Source organism: Spinacia oleracea, chromosome 2 (assembly GCF_020520425.1).
Source record: "Spinacia oleracea cultivar Varoflay chromosome 2, BTI_SOV_V1, whole genome shotgun sequence".
Lineage (NCBI taxonomy): Eukaryota > Viridiplantae > Streptophyta > Magnoliopsida > Caryophyllales > Amaranthaceae > Spinacia > Spinacia oleracea.
The window spans coordinates 78077838-78101557 of record NC_079488.1 but is presented as its reverse complement, the minus strand read 5'-3'; positions in this window follow the sequence as shown (position 1 = coordinate 78101557).

Here is a 23720-nt window from a genome sequence, read left to right as displayed (position 1 = left end):
GTGAATGTTAGTTAATCCAATTAGATTTCCCTCCAAAACCAGTTGTTCCGGTGTTGTAAAGGTGGAAACAATGGGCTTCGAATGAAGGCCCTTTCGTATGTGTTGAAGATCTTGCTTGCTTGAATGAGTCGAGTCCGAATTCACCTGCACAAGAGTAAAGTCACTAGCCTCGGGGGTGTTTCCGAGGAAAGCCCATCCGATGCCTAAGTAAGAACGATGCTCGGATTCTAGAGAGAAGTTCTCTAGAAGAGTAGTCTTAAGGCGATAAATTGGACGTACCTTGAGGTGTGAGCCTTGACGGCCTATTTATAGTGTTTGCATAATAAATGCCCATAGGTCATTTATTGCTATTGGGCCTTGGGCCTTAATGGATGGCTGAACAACCATTGTGGTAGGTTTGATGCTGTTGTTGAGAGCCATTGGGCTTTGGACTTAGTGACCCAATTGAATATCAATTGGAAGCCCAAACAACATGCCCCCCAAACCCGGTCCATTTAGAATTAAATGGGTGGGTTTCCAGCTGTCAGAAGTCCAAAAGTTCCCTCTCTTTTTGAAAAGGGATGATTTGCATTGATGACAAGTGTTGGGACTTGTATTGTGTCATGGAGATCGTGGGTTGAAAAGAAGTTGGTGCGCCTTTTCTCCCTATAAATACTGGGCGCAAAGCTTCCTTCAAACCTTTACTTTCTCTCTCTTTTACACAAACTTCCTCTCTTTTTCCGGTGATCGCAGTTTTCGAGTTTCTTCAGATCTACGGAATTCAGTCAGCTTTTAACTTCGGGAACTTGTGTCGTTCGCTTTGTCGGCGAATTCCGCTTCGGAAAAAGGTAACTTGTTTCTGAATTTTCCTTACTTTTTCGTTCTTTCCTCTACTCCTCAATCTAAACCCTAGACCGAGAATTTGCAACCATGGCGAAGAATAAGGGCAAGAGTAAGTTCGTCGTTGGCTCTTCTAGTGAGAGGGAGGATGTGCCTTCGGGAAGGGTACAGAAAACTTCGAGGGGCTGGCCTTCGGAGAAGCCGATGGAGAAACGCTCGACTGGTTGGGACGCCTCCAAAGATGGCGCTGTTGGAGGGTCTGGTGTGTCTGAAAGCGCTGCTTCTGGTAAGAAGGCTGGTTCTTCGGGTGTCCGCCGTCCTTACCCTGAGTTTCCAGTTCATTGGACTGAAGCTGATCCGAAGGGTAAGTATGCTCCGATTTTGCATGAGACCACCAAGATTGATGGTCCGTTGGAGAAATCAGTCAGTGGTGACTGGTTAGTGGAGGCGAAGCTGGGGAACTATCATCGGAAGGCCGAGGAGCTATACAGAATCCAGCATGCCTTGGGGTACTGGTGTGAACTTCCCGACCAGGAGCGTCCTCGGGTGACTCATCCGCCGAAGGGGTTCATCTCTGTGTACACTCATCACTTGGAGAATGGCCTCCGCTTTCCCTTGGATTCGTTCATTTCCGAGCTCCTGGTGTCGTACAACATCAGTTTGGCCCAACTTACACCCAAGTCTATGAGGCACATCATCGGATTTAGATGGGTGTGCAACTTCGTTAACTTTCCCTGTTCTGTCTCCGTTTTTAAGGATCTCCACGATCTGTCTTTCAATCATGCTTCCAAGGGTGATGGGTATGGTTGGTGGACCATCATCAACAAAAAGTCCCGAAGGAGAGGGGAGCCGAACTACATTACGACATACCCTTACCTCAGCTCCGACCATAAATGGAAGACGGAGTGGTTGCTTGTTCGCGTGCCGACGGATCCGAAGCACCCCAATTTCTATCGCCCTCCAAAGTGGTTCGTGATGCCTGATCCTGATATGGGGGGGGGGGGGTGGCTGCTCCGGATCAGAACCATCAGCACTACGTGGATCTCCTCCAGTGGTTTTTGGCTCGGGAGGATAACTATAAACTGCCGTCTAGCTGGCTCCCGAACCTTAACTACATCTTGCGGGAGGACATTCTTGCTGTCGCCGGTCTCAGCAGGATTTTTGACAGGGGTAGGTGTCTTTCGGCTGGGACCGTGTTTCAGTGAGTTTGTCCTCCTCTTTTTCCTTCGTTTTATTGATTCGTTTTGTAATTTTGTTTTTGCAGAGTACGGCTTTAGCTGTCTTGATCCTGAGATTTTGGGCATTTCTTTGGATCTGCGAACTATTCACGACTCGGCTCCTGATTACAAGTTCGGGAAAGAGAATCCTCGTAATCCTCGTCTGAAGGATTACGTGTTGTCTCCTTCGGGTGTTGCTCGGATATCCGAAGTTCGAGCCGATCCGTGGGATTCTGCCTCCTCTCCCGAAGCTGTTCCAGTGAAGTGCTTCCTCTTTTAAGGACAACTTCGGATCCAGTGAGTGTTTCTATCGGATTGGTTTTTATTTGTCTTTACTTCTTCTTTGGTTGGCCGTCGGCTAACGTCTTGGTCCTGGACCATCTTTTTAGGGTCCTGGGACTGACGCTATGCCGCGCGCCGTTCCTTCGGTTTCATCCCCGGCTCGGATAGATATCTCTTTATCTAGGAACCGGGTACTTCGCCTTTTTTCTTTATTTCCTCTTTTGTCTTCCTCTGAATTTATTGATCCTTGGTCTTCTTTTCTTAGGATCAAAGGAAAAGGAAGGGTAGCACCCTTCTGAAGTCTTCTGCGCGTCCGAAGAAGGCGGAGGTTTCTCAGCCCTCGAAGAAGGTATTTGCTCTGACTTAGGAGCTTTCTTGTAGTCCGTCTTTTTCTTTTCCGAAGCTGATCCTTGAATGCTTGTTTTGTAGGAAACAGCTTTGGAAGACATGCCTCCTCCTAAGAACCTTCTTCACTTCATGCCCTTGCCAGGGAAGAAGTTAAAGAGTGTGGTGGTTGCGGAACCGCCGCCCGTGGATCAACCGTTGGCTGAGGAAGATACCATCCCCTCTCCGCTGAAGCCGTCTACTGCTTTAGGGGTCGAGATCCAGGATATCACCAAGGTGGTGGAGGCGATCGAGACCGACTCTGTTCCTGGCTCGGATGTCCCTATCGTGGCCGAGGAGAAAGAGGAATCTGCTGACGTTCCTCTCGAAAGAGAGAGAAGTCCAGATAAGGAGATGGTGGATCTTACGGGCCCTGATGTTGAGATCCCCGAGGCTGAGAAGGATGTCCCTTCTGCTGAGGAAGAGCAGCCCGAACAGGGTCTGACGAGGAAGAGGCGCCACTCAACTTTGGGTTCTACTTCGACCTCGGCCCTGGATAGGTTGATCCATGCTGACCCTTGCTCGGATGTTCCGCTGAAACGAATCCCCGAGGAAGTAAGGGAGGCGATGGCTCGCTTTGCTAGGGCTCCGGTTTTGGGGGAGAATCCCCTGGCTCACGTGGGTTCTTTGGTGGGTCCCGAAGCTGCTCGGGAGAATCTACTTCGGGCCAATCCGCAGTGGAGGGTTCCTGGAGCTGAAGAGAGGAATCCGGCTATGATGGCCCAGTACTACCTGAATGAGGTAAGTGTTGGATTTCTTTTTGATTTGTCTCTCTGTTTTATGCTTTTCCTACTTTTGCTTATCCTTTCTTCGCTCCCAGGCTGTCTTCTAGTCCTCGTTCGCTTCCGAGTGCAGCTCGGTTGAGGAGAGACAACTGAAGAAATATCAGAAGGCTTATGCTCGTGATATTCCTATCTTGGACCAGAAGGCTGGGCAGCTCTTCTCCGAGCTTGTGGAAGTCAAGCAACTGTATCTTAAGTACAGTCGCGAGGCTAGAGTTATTGCTGAGGAGATCGGGACCGAAGTTGGTAAGCTCACCTTCCGAGTCGAAGAGGATGCTGAAAAAATAGCTTCCTTCGACAAGGAGAAGAAGGACATGGCCGCCAAGTTTGCGAGCGAACTTGAAGAAAAAGACAGACTTCTCAAGGAGATGACGTCTAAATTTGAGGCGGCTTATAAGGTGAGCAAGGATGCGGAGGCGAGGCTTCAGCAGTTTGTCAAGAATCGGGAGATGATTCAGAATCAAGCTGACAAGGTGCCTGTTCTTCAGCTTAAGATCCGAGAGAAGGATGAGACCATTCGGAAGCTGGAGCAAGACCGAGCTGACCTCTATACTTCTGATCAGTGTAGAGAGCAGTATTGGAATGGTATCCTGGGTGCTCGGCGCATGTTTGCGAAGCACATGCCTCATTTCCCTTGGAATGAGAAAGTTCCTCTCTGGATGCGGGCTCAGGATCACTTGGTGGAATGTCAGGCTGATCGAGACGAAGCTGAAGCTGAACGCCAAGCTGCTCTTGCAGAGGCTCGGGCCCAGAAGGCGATTTTCGAAGGTGATACTACTGCTGGGGGTTCTTCGAAGGATGCTCCCCTAGGGGCTGTTCCTGAGACTCCCAAGAGTTAGGGATTCGGGCAGTCGTCTTCTTCAGAGTCGGTCGGTTCCAGTTGAGGACTTCCGAATGTGTGCTTGCCCTTCCCCCTTTTGCCTCGGCGTGGCGTTGTACTTGTTTCTTTTTGCTTTTTAGTACTTCGGTAGGCCGGTATTGTCTGTTGATGGGTGCCGATTTTAACTGTTTCATTTTGTTTTCAATTTTTGAGGGTCCTCGGGTGTGTCCCGAGTTGTTTGATGTATTTGTACTTCCCCCGAATATTGAATAAAAAATGAATGTTCGTTACTTGGCCGCTTCTTTTCAACTTTTTGCACTTTCCGAAGTTTTAAGTCTGCCTTTGAGTCTGTAATTCTCGAGCTTTTCTTTTCTTCGCGGACTTGTTGAGAAATCCTTTGATTTCTGTGAGTTCTTCAAATCCGTAGATCTGCTAAGAGACTCTTTAATTTTACGAGTTCTTCCAATCCGTAGATCTGCTAAGAGACTCTTTAATTTTACGAGTTCTTCAAATCCGTAGATCTGCTAAGAGACTCTTTAATTTTGCGAGTTCTTCCAATCCGTAGATCTGCTAAGAGACTCTTTAATTTTGTGAGTTCTTCAAATCCATAGATCTGCTAAGAGACTCTTTAATTTTTAGACTCTTCAGATCCGTCGATCTGCTAAGAGGTCTGAATTGTTCTTCCGATCTCTTGTGGTTCGGAAACCTGGGAAAGAGATCGCTAGCCTGCCTCTTAGTTATGACTTTGGCGATCCGGGGATCTGAGCCGAAGTTTTATAACTTGATTTGAGCGACTGTTTGTTGCGAACAAGTTTTATCGAGGTATCGCGAATCCGAGGATTCTGGACGATTCCCCGAAGTGCGTGATTTGGTCATTTCTTGCATTTTATCAAGGAATGGGCAAAGTCAACCTGTTTTTAGTCTCGGATTGATCAGATCCGAGGCAACATGCATATAAAAGGACAATGAATTTTAAAATATAGAGATAGGTTTAATGAAACGCATGGTGCCACAAAAGGCTTTCCTCTTCTCATTAAACAACTTACTTGGCTTACAGAGAGGTCATACAAAATATTTCTTGAGAACATCGGTATTCCAATGGTTCTTCAAGATTGTTCCATCTAACTGTTTCAGCATAAAAGTGCCTGGCCTTTTTTCAGAATGGATGATGTATGGTCCTTCCCATGTGGCTGAGAGTTTGCCATGGATCCGTCCTTTCTGAACCGAGGCGGCGTTTCTGAGTACTAGATCGCCGACTTTTAGGGGTCTGGCGTTGACTCTTCGATTGTAATGCTTGTTGACCCTCTGCAAATAAGCTGCGTTGAGTTTCCTTGCATCATTCCGAGCTTCATCCAGTAGGTCGAGAGCTTCAGACAGAAGTTGATCGTAGCTTTCTCCTTGGAGTCCATCATATCTGTTGTATGCCTGGATCCTCAAGCTTTCTGTTCCGATTTCCACAGGGATGACAGCCTCGGATCCGTATACTAGGTGGAACGGTGTTTGCCCAGTAGCTTTTTTCTCGGTGGTCCGAAGGGACCATAACGTTCTGGGTAGCTCTTCTAACCACTTGTTTTTGTCATCCTCGACTCTTTTCTTGAGTGCGTTGAGGATGAGTTTGTTTGCAGCTTCAGCTTGCCCGTTGCTTTGTGGGTGGCAAACCGCCGAGTAAGCTAGGTGTATGCCGAATTGTTTGCACCATTTTTGCAGCGGGGTGTTGTCGAACTGTTTCCCGTAGTCGAAGACCATTAGTCTTGGTATGCCGAACCTTGTGATGATGTTCTGCCATATGAACTTGCGGACCTGAGGTTCGGTGATGGAGGAGACAGCTTCGGCTTCGATCTATTTGCTAAAGTAGTCGACTCCTACAATCAACCACTTCTTCTGGTTCGTAGCTGAGGGGAAGGGACCAATGATGTCTAACCCCCACTGTGCGAATGGTAAGGGATATAGTGTTGATTGTAGAGTTTGGGCTGGTTGATGGATAGCTGGTGCGAACTTTTGGCATTTCTCGCATTTCCTTGCCATCTGCTTTGCTTCGGAAACCATAGTGGGCCACCAGTATCCGGCCCGAAGGGCTTTGTGTGCCAACGTCCTGCCTCCGATGTGGTTTCCGCATATTCCGAGGTGAATTTCCCTTAGGATATAGTCAGCGTCGGTTGGACCCACACATTTTAGCAGTGGAGCGGAGAATGATTTCCTCATGAGCTCTCCTTCGGCGTCGATGATGAACCACTTGTTGAATCTCTTCAGCTTTCTCGCCTGTAGCTTATCTTCGGGAAGTTCTCCCCTTTCTTTGTATGCAATTACTGCGTCCATCCAGCTAGGTTCAGTACGTAAATTGCATACTGTGGGGGGTGGCAAGTCAATGCTTCTCTCTTGGTGAACCTCCACGTGGACCGACCTGTTTAGGTCGATGAGTGTTGAGCTTGCGAGTTTTGACAGTGCGTCAGCTTGCGTGTTTTGTCCTCGGGGAATGAGGATGACTTCAAAGGATCTTAACTTTGACGTTAAGGATTTAATTTTCGCTAAGTAAGCTGTCATGCTAGGCCACTTGGCCTCATACTCCCCTCGGATCTGGTTGGCTACAAGCTGGGAATCAGTTTTGAGACAAACATGCTCGGCCTCCAGGGATAAGCAAAGCTCTATCCCTGCGATTGCGGCCTCATATTCGGCCTCATTGTTAGTTGCTTTGAATCAGAACTTCAATGCATACTCTATGCTTTTCCCTGTTGGGGGGATTAATACAACTCCTACTCCTGAGCCGTTTACTGTGGAAGATCCGTCAGTGAAGACCTCCCAAGTGCTTTTCATATCATCCAACATTTCTTGGTATGAGCACTCGGCCAAGAAGTCTGCCAGTGCCTGTGCCTTGATGGCTGTCCTCGGCTGATATTTGATGCCGAACTCTGATAGCTCGAAGGCCCAGGCAGCCAATCTTCCTGACCTCTCTATTTTGTCGAGTACTTTCTCGAGTGGTTGGTCGGTCAGTACTGTTATCTGATGGGAGTCGAAGTATGGCCTCAGTTTTCGTGCAGCTACCACCACTGCATATGCAACTTTCTCGATGAGCGGGTACCGAGTTTCGGCCCCTGTGAGTGTTCGGCTGGTGAAGTAGATTGGCTGTTGCTTCTTCTCTTCTTCCCGAAGAAGCACTGCACTGACGGTTCCAGGGCTGACTGCGACTTATAGATATAGGGTTTCCCCTTCCTTTGGTCTGGCCAGTGTCGGCAGTTGGGCTAGGTGGGCTCTGAGCTATTGAAAAGCCTCTTTTTGCTCTTGCTCCCATATCAGCTCGGGGTCCACTTTCCTCGGGACCCCCTTTTTCTTGATTGGTTCTGCTTCTCCCCCGGGGAGGCTCTTTGGTTTTAGCGCTTTGAAGAAAGGGGCTCCCTTATCCGAGGCTTTTGATATGAACCTTGTTAGTGCGGCTAACCTGCCGGTTAGCCTCTGCACGTCTCTCTTGGTCCTCGGCTCGGGTAGATCCAATGCTGCTTGGACTTTGTCCGGGTTCGCATCGATTCCTCTTTCGCTCACCATGAATCCGAGGAACTTCCCTGACTTCACCCCGAAGACACATTTTTTCGGGTTCAGCTTCATGCTGTATTTCCTCAGATTTCCGAAGGTCTCGGCCAAGTCCTTGACATGGTCTTCCTCCTTGATGCTTTTTACGATGGAGTCATCCACATAGACCACGACGTTCCTCCCTTTCTAGTCGGCGAAGACGTGATCAACTAGCCTCTGGTAGGTAGCGCCGGCATTTTTCAAGCCGAAGGGCATCATTTTGTAGTTGAACACTCCTGCACTCGTGATGAATGCTGTCTTCGCCCTGTCGTCGGGGTGCATGAACACTTTATGGTAACCTAAGAAGGCATCCATGAAGCTGAGCAGTGCATGGCCGCTGGTAGAGTCGACCAATTGGTCTATCCTCGGCAGGGGATAGCAGTCTTTGGGGCATGCTCGGTTCAGATCTGTGAAATCCACGCACATTCGCCAAGAGCCGTTTGCTTTCTTGACCATCACCACGCTGGCCAACCAATTTTGGGTACATGCATGGCTCGATGAATCCAGCTTCCTGCAACTTTTTCACCTCTTCGGCGATGGCTTTGTTTTTCTCCGAGGAGTAATTCCTCTTCTTCTGTTTGACTGGCCGAGCTTCAGCGTTGACGTCCAGCTTGTGATAAATCAACTTCGGATTTATCCCTGCCATATCTGCTGCTGACCATGCAAAAATGTCTTTGTGATCCCTGAGCAGTTGGATCAAATCGATTCGGAGCCCCGAGCTTAGGCCCTTGCCTATTCGGACGCTCCTGTCTGAATCCTCTTTGAGGAAGATATCCTCCATTTCTTGATCTGGCTCGGGAGATAGGGTTTCGGGGCGGGCATCAATCTCCGCGGGAGATAAGCTGCTCGTGCCTGCTTTTCTCCTCTTTGCCTCGTTCTCCTCTCCTGGAGCATCTTTCTTTTCTCCCTCAGGCTCGGAACCGTCTCCTAATTTAGGCTTTCGGATGGCGGTGTGGCAGGTTCTTCTTGCAACCTCTTGATCACCTCTAATTCATTCGACGTATCCTGCGTCCGAGACGTATATCATCAGCTGATGGTACGTGGATGGGACTGCTTGAATCTTGTGAATCATGATTCTTCCCATGATTACGTTGTATACTGAGTCGCAATCCATCACTAAGAATTCTTCTCGAAGGGTTTTTGCTGCTTGACCTTCGCCTACTGTGACTGGTAGGGTGATCTTTCCGCGAGGGATAGCTGCGGATCCGTTGAATCCGATCAGGGGGTAGCTGACTTTCGTCAATGCTTCCTCTGACTCCTCGAGGATCAGTTGCTCGAAGCAATTTCTGAAGACGATGTTGACGGCACTTCCTCCGTCGACCAACACTCAGTGTACGTTGTGGTTATTGAGGTCCATGGAAATGACCAAAGGATCGTTATGTTTGTACTGGACCCCGAAGCAATCATCGGCAGTGAAGGTCATGTTTGGGGAGTGTGGTTGGTTATCTCCCACTGCGCTGAAGTTGACTCGATGGGAGAGAGCTCTTAGGTGTTTCTTGCTGGCCTGGCCAGACCTCTGTCCCCCGAACACCACTAGGATGTCATTCTTCTTGTGCCTTGTTTCTTCGTAAACCCTTTTCTGGGGTTGCTCGTGTTGTTTGCCGCTTGCGGCCTTTTCTTTTTCCTCCCTTCGGTCTAACAAGTATTGTTTCAGGTAACCTCGGCGAACGAGGTCCTCAATGTTGTCTTTCAGCGAGTTGCATTCTTCAGTGTGATGACCGAAGTCATCATGAAACTCGCACCATTTGTTCTTGTTTCTCCGAGCTGGGTTGGACTTGAGCTTCCCTGGTAGCTTCCATTTCTCATCATTTCTGTTGAGGCTAAAGATTTCCTTTCGGGGCAGAGTTAGTGGAGTGTAGTTAGCGTATTTGGGTTGAAGTTCACCCCTTCTCCCGTCTTTCTTCGGGATCATATCCCTAACTCCTACTTTCTCCTTCCCTTTCCTTGAGCTGCCCTCGGGCTTGCTCTGGACATTTTTTGTGTCTCTCGGATCCGACGATCCTTTCAACCTTGCAGCAGCTTTGTTGAACTCTTCGGTTCTAATGAATGCATCAGCCATTTGGAGCACGTCGGCTATTTTGGAGGGGTTTTTCATTGAGGGTTTGTCACGGAATTTTCCTTCCTGGAGCGCGTGCTTCAAAGCGAAAATGGCCACGTCTGGCTGCAAGTTTGGTATGTTTGTTGATTCCTTCATGAATCTGGCCATGAATTCTCTTAGACTTTCGTCTCTTTCTTGTTGGATTGAGGTTAGTTCTGCGGTGGTTCGTTCGGGGCGATTGTTGCTCACGAACTGCGTGCAGAATCTCTTTTTCAACTTCTTCCAGCTTTTGATCGATCCCTTCGGCAGCGATCTAAACCACTCTCCCGCCACTCCGGTTAGCGTGGTTGGGAAATATTTACACCAACATGCTTCGGAGTAGGGGCTCAAGAACATTTGCTGCTCGTAGGAGATGATATGATCCCTCGGATCTGTGGTTCCGCTATATGTCAGGTGTGCTGGCAGCCTCACCTTAGGGATTTCTTCCATGATCAGCTCGTCCGAGAAAGGGGATGACGTGGGAGTCATGATTCTTTTCCCGAGTCTAGCCCTGATGCCTTCGTTTGCCGAGGTTCTGTGATTAGAACGCTCGGGCGTACGATGGGGGCTAGGGGTTCGATCATGCCTCATGTCTCTTCTTCTTTCTCGGCTACTGACCTCGGGCCGTTCGCCGGATCTACTTGATTCGCCTACCCCGAGTCTCGAATGGATCGAAGGTCTTAACCTTGAATGGACCGAGGGCCTCAACCTGCTGAGCACCGAGTTTCGGATCCGAGTGTTACGAGTAGTCGATTCGCTTTGGAGAGCTGTTGGAGTAGGCGTTGGTCTTGCAAACCAATCTGGTTGTTGTTGTGCTCTTTTTTGGGTGTCCCACATGCTTTCCATCCATCTCGACGTCAGGTGTGTTCCTGTCAAGGGAGGGAGCTCTCGTTCGGGTCTGGACACCTCTACACTGGGCGGCTCGTTCAGCCGTCGCCTAGTCCTCCTCTCCTCTCTACGGTCTTTTGCCAATCCTTGCTGCTTCTCATTGAAGAGGAAGTTTTGCATGATGGTCATGGCCGCAGTGAGTTCTTCCCTAGTTGGAATCGGAGGTCCTGCGTTTGTGGCGGTCGTAGCTCTGCTTGGCTGTGACCTCGCCACTGATTGAGGGTGCCCTTCTTCGTCAGATTCTGAATCTGACCGCACTATCATATCGTCATCATTGTTGTTGACAGCATCATTAACCATTTTGCAGAAAGAGGTGGTTAATGTCTTTCAAAGGCTTTGAAGTGTTCCTCCCCACAAACGGCGCCAAATTGTTCCGGTGTTGTAAAGGTGGAAACAATGGGCTTCGAATGAAGACCCTTTCGTATGTGTTGAAGATCTTGTTTGCTTGAATGAGTCGAGTCCGAATTCACCTGCACAAGAGTAAAGTCACTAGCCTCGGGGGTTTTTCCGAGGAAAGCCCCTCCGATGCCTAAGTAAGAACGATGCTCGGATTCTAGAGAGAAGTTCTCTAGAAGAGTAGTCTTAAGGCGATAAATTGGACGTACCTTGAGGTGTGAGCCTTGGCGGCCTATTTATAGTGTTTGCATAATAAATGCCCATAGGTCATTTATTGCTATTGGGCCTTGGGCCTTAATGGATGGCTGAACAGCCATTGTGGTAGGTTTGATGCTGTTGTTGAGAGCCATTGGGCTTTGGACTTAGTGGCCCAATTGAATATCAATTGGGAGCCCAAACACCAGTTATAAATATGATTCATCCATCCAACTGAACAACTGATCAACTGATCACCACTAACAAAAAGAAACCAAAGGACGAAAATGAGTGAGGGTCGGCTAACAAATTAAAGTGTGCGGTTTTCATGACCATGGCTATACTTTTCATGGCCTTTGCCGTCTCAGCTGCCCGATCTCTGGCTGATGTACCTGGAAATGGCCGTCAGGGTGGTGGTCGAGATTCCGCTTTGCTAGAAACGAGACTGGGTGAATTTAAAACGCAACTGGGTGGCAACATTGAAATTGGCTTAGGCGATTAATATCATTCAAGTATAAAGTATTTATCATCACATTGGTTTGTATCCATTTCGTGTTTTATTGTTTACAAGCAAAGAGGTTTGATTTGCAGGTTATTGTTTTCAACTTAATTTCACACCCATAACAATGCACATTTCCTATCATTAATATTTCTAACACTAATTACATTACATATTCATAAAAAAAGTTATAAAAGTTTGAATGAATGTAGGTTTTTTTGAAGTAATGACACCTACAATCACCAATTGGTAAAAAGTACACCCGGTTGTATGTAGCTCTACATGCAACCGGATAGTTTTGATTTTTAACCCCTCAAAAAGCACAATTTTATAGTTTAAATCACATTTGTATAGGTTAAAATACATTTTTAAAGCTTAAAAGCACATATATTTCAAAAAAACACATTGTTAGTACAAAAGAACATACGAGCGCGAAGAATTTGAGATGATATGTAAACTGATGTTAGTTGCTCACCTTTTAAGTTTAGTTTTTTTCCCAATTGGAAGAAGATATTTAATATCATAATATTTGAAAAACATATGTGCATTAAAATTGTAAAAATGTATTTTTAAACTGAAAATGTGCTTTTAAAACTGGAAAATGTGCTTTTTTTTGAGGGATTAGAAAATACAAAACGATCCGGTTGCATGTAGAGTTACATACAACCGGGTGTACCTAGTAATTTGTGTACAATCACCACGAACAATTGGAAACCTACAGTTCAACCCCCTCCGTTGCTAAATAAATTAAATAATTGCACTATTTTGACTACTTTGAACACTATTCACTTATTTTGTTTTGACCATGATTTCTGCTAATAAAAAAAAACAAATATTGGAGTATTGGGTTTGTTTCTATGTATATTTTTAATGCATAACTTTTTATGATTTTTATTAATACATAATTATAAAATTTGATGGTCAAAATTTGCTTTGGCAAAGCTAAAAGTCAAAATATTACGACTATTTTGAAACGTACGATGTATTATGTTTAGTGAGTAACTCTCTTTTGTCTTGCATCGTAAACTGGAACTACTTCTATTGGAGGGGATCCAATAGAACTAATCCTAGCATGAAGAAAATATATAAATGTCCATAGGACCCTATTAGAATACGCCTTGAATCAGTTAGATCCCCTTTCAAACAACCCAATACGGGAATCTTATTATTCGGCCAAGTAATAATTAATAGCTGCATAGGTATGTTTCTATCTCTAGATGCATAGGAGCTAAAACACACTACATATATAACATACCCATTTTTCTCTCTCCTCTAACCTCTCACCATTTTCTCTCTCATCAAAATCTCCACATTCTCTCTCATCAAACTACTGTTTTCCCTCAAAAAAAAAAAAAACTATAGTTTTCTCTCATCAAATTACATATTTCTCTCTCTTTAAACCTCCAATTTCACTCCGATGGATTCCACGGTGATGGTTACTCATGCGATTCCAGAGAATTTCTGGTCGAATACGTTGAATTTCTGGTCGGATCTGTCGATTTTTTGATCAATTCCGCAAATTTTGGATCGGATCCGTCGAATATCTCTCTCCTCTCTTTACGCTAATCCATGTTTCTTTGTAAAAATTTCGTGAGTTTCCTTTGTAAATCGATCTTTAATTTGCAGTTACTCGATGTGCATTTGCTGCGAATTCGTGTTTAATAATTTGCTAGTTTCGTCACCAAATTTGATTGTGATCTTAATTTACATATTTTCGTTAATTGATTTCGTGGTTGTAGAAAATTAAAATACGTAGATGTTCATTTTTTTGAACAACAATTTTATGCTCCGATTTTAGATCTATCGTCGTGCATGTTTAATTTATAAAGTTCGATGTTCAGAATTGTAGAATTAACTACATTTGGTAACTTGATATTGTTGTTGTTGTTGGTAATGTGGTTGGGAATGTTGTTCTTGGTGGTTGCGGTAGTTATTGCTGAATATTAATTCTGAATTTGTTATGTTCAGTTTATAATTTATCGTTTTCAACTTATAAAAAGATGATGTTCACAAATGGCAACACTTTTGTGTGATGTTCAGTTTTTCAACTCTCGTGTTCAACCAGGAGCGGATCTAGAAATTTATATATGGGGGTCCAAAAAGTTTATGATTTTCTTTCCTTTTAGTGGGTGTTGTTCCTATGTTTTGGTTGATGACACACACATATTGCAAACTTCCTGATTATGGTTGCCAATGACTTTGGACAGGTAAATGCCCAAGTTTCTATTAGGATAGGAACTTGAATCAAATGGTGAAGTTCCTGGTATACACTTGGGACAGTCACTAGAGTTCCAGAGCTGGAAGTTGTACCTGTTCCAGTTTGAAGTCACAAGAGGAGCAACACAGTTACATATCAAGAGTTCCTAATACTCACAAGAACTATTGCAGACTCATGGCCACGAGTTCCTATTTAAACATAAGAGGAACTCATTAATGTTCCTGTGCTGGAACAAGTGAAGCTTCAGAGTTGAATGCCTCACCAAAGGAAAGACATATACGTCTAGGTAGTTTATCTTGCTTAGTTTATATGTAATATATTAATATGTTAAGTGGTATATAAGGAACTAGAGGAACTTGGATTACTCGTGTGTTTTTGTCAAAATATCAAGCAACACAGTTTTAAGGAAAATACTTTAAATATAATATCTTTTCATATTTAATAAAAATTAGATTTTTATCACAATTAAATAAAAATAGTTTTTATCTTCCTAAAACTTCTCCTAAATATTTTGACAAAATAAAGAAACATTCTTTTCAAAACAAACAGTGACTGACATAGTCTTAGACACGTCCAGCAGTTGAGGAAGTTGTGTGGGAAGTGGTCTCCCCTTGTTCCTCAAGTCTAGGGACGTGACAATCAAAGTGTCAGTTGTTGGCAGTTGAGTTTTCGAAGGAAACAAACCCTAAGGACAAAATTCTATATAAGGCAAAGAAGTTTTCTGAAACAAAATACACAAACTTTCTAAGAGCTCTTGCTTTCCTAAAACGCATTGTCAAAGATTTTCTAAAAACAGTTTGTGTCCTAGTTAATCCTAAGTTCCTAAGTGCCATATATACACTAAAGCATCATTAATATCTAGAGTTATCCAAACACGATTTGTATTTTGTATTAATAAGGATAGAGTTATCCTGTTGAGACTCAGAGTTTAAGTCTGAGAGAGAGAAGTGAAAGAGCTGTAATCAGAGTAGATTACTGTGAGGAACACAAGTTTGAGAGGAACTTGTGTTGGAGAGATTATTGTAATCGAGGCATTACTATAATAAAAGGAATTCTCTTCTTGATTAGTGTCAAGAAGTTTTCACAATTATTGTTATTGTCTTCTCTATTCTCAGTTCCTTGATTGTTTCTTAGTTCCGCAAGAAACTTTACCAAAGTTCCAACTACAATTCACCCCCCCCTCTTGTGCGTGTTCCTACTGGAATAACAGTTGGTATCAGAGCCAGTACTCACTAAAAACACAGGAAACCCTGTTTGAGTCAAGTTCCTGAAAGTATGAACTCACAAGAGAAACTGGAAGAAGGTTACTCGACACAAAGGCCACCTATGTTCAATGGCAAGTTCTACTCATACTAGAAGAATAGAATGGAGATATTCATCAAAGCTGAAAATTACCAAGTTTGGCGTGTAATTGAAGTTGGAGACTTCGAGGTAACAAAGACCAATGCTGAAAACGAGGTAGTTCCTAAACCAATGTCTGAATTTTCTAAAGAAGACTTTGATAAATATGAGATGAATGCCATGGCTGTCAAAATCTTGCATTGTGGGCTTGGACCTCATGAACACAACAGAGTCATGGGGTGCAAGAACGCAAAACAGATTTGGGAACTACTTCAAGTAACCCACGAAGGAACTAATGAAGTTAAGTGTTCCAAAATTGACCTTTTGATGTCTAAATATGAAAGATTTGAAATGCTTCCAAAAGAAACTATTCAAGAAATGTTCACTAGATTTACTAACATAACCAATGAATTAGTTTCTCTTGGTAGAATCATTCCCACAGATGAACAGGTAAGAAAAATACTAAGAAGCATGCCACAAGATGATCGTTGGAGAACAAAGGTCACTGCATTGTTTGAGACCAAGGACTTTACCAAGTTCAACATTGAACAACTTGCTGGTTCCTTGATGACACACGAATTACATCTTGGAGCTGCTGTTCCTGAGAGCTCTAGAAATCGAGGACTTGCTCTAAAGGCTGAGGAACTCGATGAATCTGAACCAGATGAAGAAGAGGCTGCCATGCTGGTTAGAAGAATGAGAAAACTCTATAGGAATTTCAAACCAGGAAACCAGAAAGGAAGGAACTTTGCTAAGAAAATCACTAGTTCCAAAACTGAGCAAGGTTGCTTCAAATGTGGAGAAACTGATCATCAAATTCGTGAATGCCCTCTGTGGGAGAACGACAAGACCAGAGGAAAAGGGAAGGAACAGGTCAAAGATCGCTTTAACAAGTCTACCTTCAACAGGCCAAACTTCAAGAAGGCCATGATAGCTGCATGGGGCGAAGCAACAGACTCAGAAGACGATGAGGAACAACCAAATGAAGAAACTGCAAATCTCTGCCTTATGGCTAGAACAGAAGGAACTGATCAAGTTCCATCAGAAGAAGTAAGTCCCCCCACTCTTCAGTGTCTCTCAAAATCAAAACTAATTGAACTGTTGCTAGAAACTCTAGATGATTACAAAAAGCTAAGTATGTTAAAAGCACAAAGTGATAGAGCCTTGGAACTCAGTAAAGACCATATAAATTATCTGAACAATATTAGATCTGATGTTCAAGGCAGGTTCTTTGAATTACTAGATAGAAATACCTCTATTAATGAGTCATTCGAAAAAAATTAGAAATGAAAACATCCTTCTACAAGTACAACTCAGTCAATATAAGACGTTTAATCTAAGTTTAGATCCTACAAAGTCCTTGGAGATCAACATGGGAGTTTTTAACATCGACTTAGAAAATTTAAACAAAGATCTGATCACCACAAAGGAACAGAAAGAGAAATTAGAAAGGGAACTATCCATGGCCAGGGCACAGAGACAACCACCTAAAGTTCCTCCCAAATGGATTGAGAATGCTCAATCTAAGAAAACAGAAGGATTGGGCTTTAACCATAAAACTAGTCATAAGAAAAAGTATGTGGATCTTCCTAGTGTAAAAGTCTGTTTCTCATGTGGAAGCGGAAGTCACATAAGTACTGAGTGTTCCAAGATGAGGGAACAGGATCAAAGAAACATAAATTATGTAAAGCAAAAATGGGTCAAGAAGTCTGAAGTTATAGTTGAAAAGGAACTCGAGGAAACCCGAGTTCCTGTAACTAACCTTTGATCTCTTTTCAGATTCTAGTGAAGGGGAACAACTCGTGGTATCTCGACAGCGGGTGTTCCAAACACATGACAGGAGACAAATCTAAATTCCTCTCACTAGAAGCCTACAATGGAGGAACTGTGACCTTCGGAGACAACATGAAAGGAGAAATTGTTGGAATTGGAAAAGTTGGAAGGTCAAGTTCCTATGCCATTGAAAATGTATTTTTAGTCGAGGGTTTGATGCACAGTCTACTAAGCATCTCTCAATTTTGTGACAAAGGAAACTCTGTAAGTTTTACTTCTGAAAATTGTCAAATCATAAATAATAACACTGGGAAGGTTATTTTGGAAGGAACTCGTAAAGGGAACACATATTCTGTGGATCTCAATACAGTTCCCAGGAACAATCTAACCTGCCTCAGTGCCTTTGAAGAAGATTCCCTACTATGGCACAGGAGGTTTGGACATGCTAGTTTCTCTCTACTTGACAAACTAAGATCAAAGGAACTGGTTCGAGGACTCCCCTCAATCAAGTTCCTAACTGATAAAGTGTGTGATGCATGTGCAAAAGGCAAGCATGTCCGAAGTTCCTTTAAACCTAAGAAATTGGTAAGCACCACAAAACCATTGGAACTCATCCATATGGACTTATGTGGCCCAATGAGAATTCAAAGCAGAAGTGGGAAAAAATATATATATTAGTTATTGTTGATGATTACTCTCGCTTTACTTGGGTCATATTTCTAACAAGCAAGGATGAAACGTTTGATGAGTTTGTTGCATTTTCAAAGAAAATTCAGAAAACCACAGGTCATCAACTGATCCATATAAGATCAGATCATGGAACAGAATTTGAAAATTACAAATTCGATGAATACTGCAAAGAACAAGGTATGGACCACAATTTCTCAGCTCCCAGAACTCCACAACAAAATGGAGTTGTTGAGAGGAAAAATAGAACCTTAGAGGACATGGCAAGAACCATGTTAATAGCCAGTTCCCTGCCTAGGAACTTCTGGGTTGAAGCAGTCAATACTGCTTGTTATATTATAAATAGAGTTATGATTCGAGCAATCCTAAACAAAACCCCCTATGAGCTACTAAAAGGTATAAAACCCAACATCTCTTACTTTAGAGCCTTTGGTAGCAAATGTTTTGTCCACAACAATGGAAAAAGGAACTTGGGGAAGTTTGATGAAAGAAGCGATGAGGCAGTGTTCCTAGGATATGCCTTAAATAGCAAGGCTTACAGAGTTTATAACAAAAGATCTATGTGTGTTGAGGAAAGTGTACATATAATATTTGATGAATCTAACAAAACTGATATAGTACAGGAACAAGAATTTTTCGAGATTGGTTTATCTCGTGCTGCAGAAAATGATGAGGAGTTCCAACCAAGCAAACACACAGCCAGAGGAACTACTCAACAAAATCAAGAAGTTACCGTACTAGTGGAACAAGCAGAAAACCAAGAAGATCCAGAAACAACACCAGAGGAACCCCACAATGACCAACAGGGAACTCAGGTCATAGAAGGAACTGACGAAAATGCCACAACACCAGTAGCTCAATTTCAACCTAAACCTTGGAAGCATCAAAAGTCCCACCCAATGGAACTCATTATGAGTGACATCAGAAAAGGAACTCAGACAAGGTCACAACTAAGGAACTTTTGCGCATTCCACGCGTTCCTCTCCATATTTGAGCCAAGAAATCACACTGAGGCTCTGGAGGACACTGACTGGATCATAGCCATGCAAGAAGAATTAAATGAATTCAAAAGAAACAAAGTATGGCACTTGGAACCTAAACCAAAGCACCAGAAGGTGATAGGGCTGAAATGGGTGTTCCGGAACAAGAAAGATGAACATGCAACAATCATAAGGAACAAAGCAAGGTTAGTGGTCAAAGGTTATAACCAACAGGAAGGTATTGACTTTGAAGAAACATTTGCACCTGTTGCTAGATTAGAAGCCATTAGAATCTTAATTGCTTTTGCTGCTTTCATGGGTTTTAAACTTTATCAAATGGATGTTAAATGTGCTTTCTTAAACGGTTTCTTAGAGGAAGATGTTTATGTGGAACAGCCCCCTGGATTTGAAAATCCCGAATTTCCAAATCATATTTACAAATTAGATAAGGCTCTCTATGGACTAAAACAAGCCCCTAGATCTTGGTACGAGAGATTATCAAAGTTCCTCCTTCAAAATGATTTTAAAAGAGGTAGAATAGACAAAACCTTATTCTTAAAATCTAGAGGAACTGACTTGTTAGTAGTTCAAATTTATGTTGATGATATATTATTTGGAGCAACTAATGAAAATTTGTGCAAGGATTTTGCAAGCTTGATGAGCAGTGAATTTGAAATGAGCATGATGGGGGAACTCAATTTCTTCCTTGGTTTACAAATCAAGCAAACTGAGGAAGGAATCATGATACACCAACAAAAGTATGTGAAGGAACTCCTAAAGAAATATGAGCTAGAATCAGCCAAAGTAAATCACACTCCCATGAGAACTGCTACCAGATTAGACACTGATCCAAATGGGAAAAGTGTGAATCAAACGAAATACAGAGGTATGATTGGATCACTATTATATTTAACAGCCAGTAGACCCGACATTTCTTTTAGTGTAGGACTATGTGCAAGATTTCAATCAAATCCAAAGGAGTCCCATCTAACTGCGGTAAAAAGAATACTAAGATATCTCAAAGGAACTGATGACCTATGCCTATACTATCCAAGAAGTGGATCTTTCGAGCTAAGAGGATATGCGGATGCTGATTATGCAGGTGACTTAGTGAACAGAAAAAGCACATCAAGTATGGTACAGTTCCTAGGTCCATGCATGGTTTCTTGGGGTTCCAAGAAACAGAACACTGTTGCTCTATCCACAGCTGAAGCTGAGTATGTAGCTGCTGCAGCTTGTTGCTCACAAATTCTATGGATAAAACAACAGCTAAGAGATTTTGGTATTATCTATGATTGTGTTCCTATCTATTGTGATAACACTAGTGCTATTTGTATTTCAAAAGATCCGGTTCATCATTCCCGGGTCAAACACATCCACATTAGACACCATTTCCTTAAAGATAATGTTGAGAAAGGTTTGATCAAATTAGACTTTTGCCAAACTGATCACCAAATTGCTGATATTTTAACTAAGCCCTTGAACAGAGAGAAACATGAGAAAATGAGGATGGAACTCGGAATGATCAAGCTAAGGTAATTGCTAAATTGAAGTTCCTCTAAGGCAAAAGCAAAAATCTTGGTACATATAGACTATTACAAACACAAAATCTTGTGTGCAAACATAGTTGAAGCTTACCATCGTGGCAAATACACTCACGCTCCAAATGAGCAAGGTAAGCAGTTCCCTTCAAACTAGTTAAGTCAGAGATACGAAATTGAGCAAGTCAAAGTCAAACACAGTTTAAATTTAATTTATTTCCACATTCTCCTTTTGTTTTTATTTATTTATTTTTTTCAAAACCGAATACCCATATTCAAAGAATGTTTAGAACGGTTCCATTGGCAATAAATAGGAGAAACTCTTCCCTTTCCACATTCAATCCATGCAACCCCCTTTCTCTCTCTCCCACACGCCTTCTCCACTGACACCACCTCTCCTTTCACCTATAAAAACCTTCACCATGGTTCTCACAAGCAACAACACTGATCTCACTTCCCTCAAACGAAAGAGAAATCCTTCATCTCCAGTTCCCATGGATACCTCACCCATTCAATCGCCAATTCCTCTTCGATCCCACAATCCAATACTCGCAATCACTCAGGGGGAACCAATCGACACTGACATCGAAATGAAATCCCCAATTTCAAACCCTAGATCCTCCACAAGAAAATCCAAAAAACGACGAGTGGAAGCTTCTGGTGAAAACATCGAGGAAACAGAGGAGAATGCTCAAACTCAGGGGGAAGCAAAAGGGTCCAAGAAACTCACTGCAAAGGAAAACAACCTGGTCGAGGGGTTTGCAATCAACTCAACATGGTGTGAAGCCACGAAATTTAAAGAGTTGATGGAAATCCTTGAACAACAAAAATGGGTAAGTCTGTTGAGTACCTATGCCAAATCACCCTTAATTCCTGAAGCTATGAAAGAATTCTGCAAGAACTTTGCATGTGTTGATAATGTATGTTCAAGTAAAGTGAATGGAACTCGCATCGAATTTGATGCCTCTTATCTGGAACAGCTGTTTGGTACACCCAATAGGGGTTTTGATATGTGGCTCAAAGGTCAAATCACAGTGACCATCGATAATGTAGATGAGAAAGATATAGTTGGTTCCATTGGAGGAGATTCTAAAGTATCCACCTCCACCTCACACAACTGCTTTTCACCTCTTCAAAAATTACTGTTTAATATTGTGTGGAGAGGTGTAGTTCCTCGAACTCAGAAAAGGAACATAGCAAGTCTGTTTGATGCATGTCTCATGTATTGTCTTGAAAGGAAAATTCCCATAAACTTTCCTGCAATCATGATCAAACACTTATCCACCTGTATCCCCAAATTCAAAATTCCATACTCCTCCCTTCTCACAGAAATCTTCAAAAGCTTCTCAGTTGACCTTAGCCCATACTTTGTGATTCCCTTAAAATCAACCCAAATCCTTCAACTTGAAATGCTCCATCTATTAAATCTTAAAGTGGTTCAGGGCAAAGTCATTAGGGCTGGAAAGGAAGAGAAACAAGATGAGGAAGATCAGGAGGGAACTGTAGTTAAAGAAGAAGTGGAAGAGGAGGAGGAACTCGAACAAATAGAGGTACCTTTATCTCGAGGGAACAGGAAGAGTGTAGGATCCCAAGGGAAAAGAAAGAGCTTGAGGGTGGCAATGAAGGAGAACAAGAAAAGAGGGCCTGTCTTCATGGAAATAAATGAGGAAGGGGAAGTCAAGGAAATGCCCATAGAGGAGGATGCTGTTCCACTGAATCAAGAGGAACTGAGGAAAAGGACACCCAGATCCTCCAAAAAGTCCAAAGCTCGTCGTGTTCCATCTGAACAGGAACATGTTCAAGATCATGGGGGTGCCTGGAACACAAAGGATGATCAGATATTGGAGCTGAAGGCAACAGTTGCTCGTCTGGTGGAACTGCAGGAGGGAACAGATCACAGGATCAGCTCAATGCAGGCCCACATAGGTGCATTGGTTACCAGTGTCAAGACTCTCCAAACCACTCTTCACCACTACTCAGAACAAGCCAATGCAACTCGTGCCACAATCCTCACCAAGATCAATAATCTGGAATCTTTTGAGGAGACTGTGATAGAAGAAACTGCTGGTTCTGGTTCCCCATCCCAAGCCTAATCACCCTATCCCATGTTTCTTTTATCTTTTGCCATGGAACAATCTTTTTAATTTACTTTTGGTCTGTATAATTTTCAAACTTGGGTATTTGTTCCATCTTATTTTGACTTGCTTGGTTACACCTATCTGTGCTTTCTAGTTTTGATCATTACTGCTTACTTTCAATTTATTGTGTGAGTTGGTTTAATACTTTGAGGCTAGCTTAACTTTCCAAACGTTGATCGTGGGGCACTGTGTTTGGAATGGCTATATTTCGTGCTATGCTTTTTGTTGATGTCAACAGGGGGAAGTCAAGAGTGCAAACTTCCAAGGTACACTCAATCCCAGTTCCTGCATCAATCTCTCTGTATCTCTCTGTAAGTTTATTTTTTTTTCTTCTTTTTTTCTTTCTCTTTTGTTTTTCAATTTTTGTGTTCTGTTTCACAGTAGTCTGCATAAGTTCCTGTTTGTGCTTCCTCTCATTTGTAAAAAGTTTGCAAGTGTTGTCATCACCAAAAAGGGGGAATATTGTTGTTCCTATGTTTTGGTTGATGACACACACATATTGCAAACTTCCTGATTATGGTTGCCAATGACTTTGGACAGGTAAATGCCCAAGTTTCTATTAGGATAGGAACTTGAATCAAATGGTGAAGTTCCTGGTATACACTTGGGACAGTCACTAGAGTTCCAGAGCTGGAAGTTGTACCTGTTCCAGTTTGAAGTCACAAGAGGAGCAACACAGTTACATATCAAGAGTTCCTAATACTCACAAGAACTATTGCAGACTCATCGCCACGAGTTCCTATTTAAACATAAGAGGAACTCATTAATGTTCCTGTGCTGGAACAAGTGAAGCTTCAGAGTTGAATGCCTCACCAAAGGAAAGACATATACGTCTAGGTAGTTTATCTTGCTTAGTTTATATGTAATATATTAATATGTTAAGTGGTATATAAGGAACTAGAGGAACTTGGATTACTCGTGTGTTTTTGTCAAAATATCAAGCAACACAGTTTTAAGGAAAATACTTTAAATATAATATCTTTTCATATTTAATAAAAATTAGATTTTTATCACAATTAAATAAAAATAGTTTTTATCTTCCTAAAACTTCTCCTAAATATTTTGACAAAATAAAGAAACATTCTTTTCAAAACAAACAGTGACTGACATAGTCTTAGACAC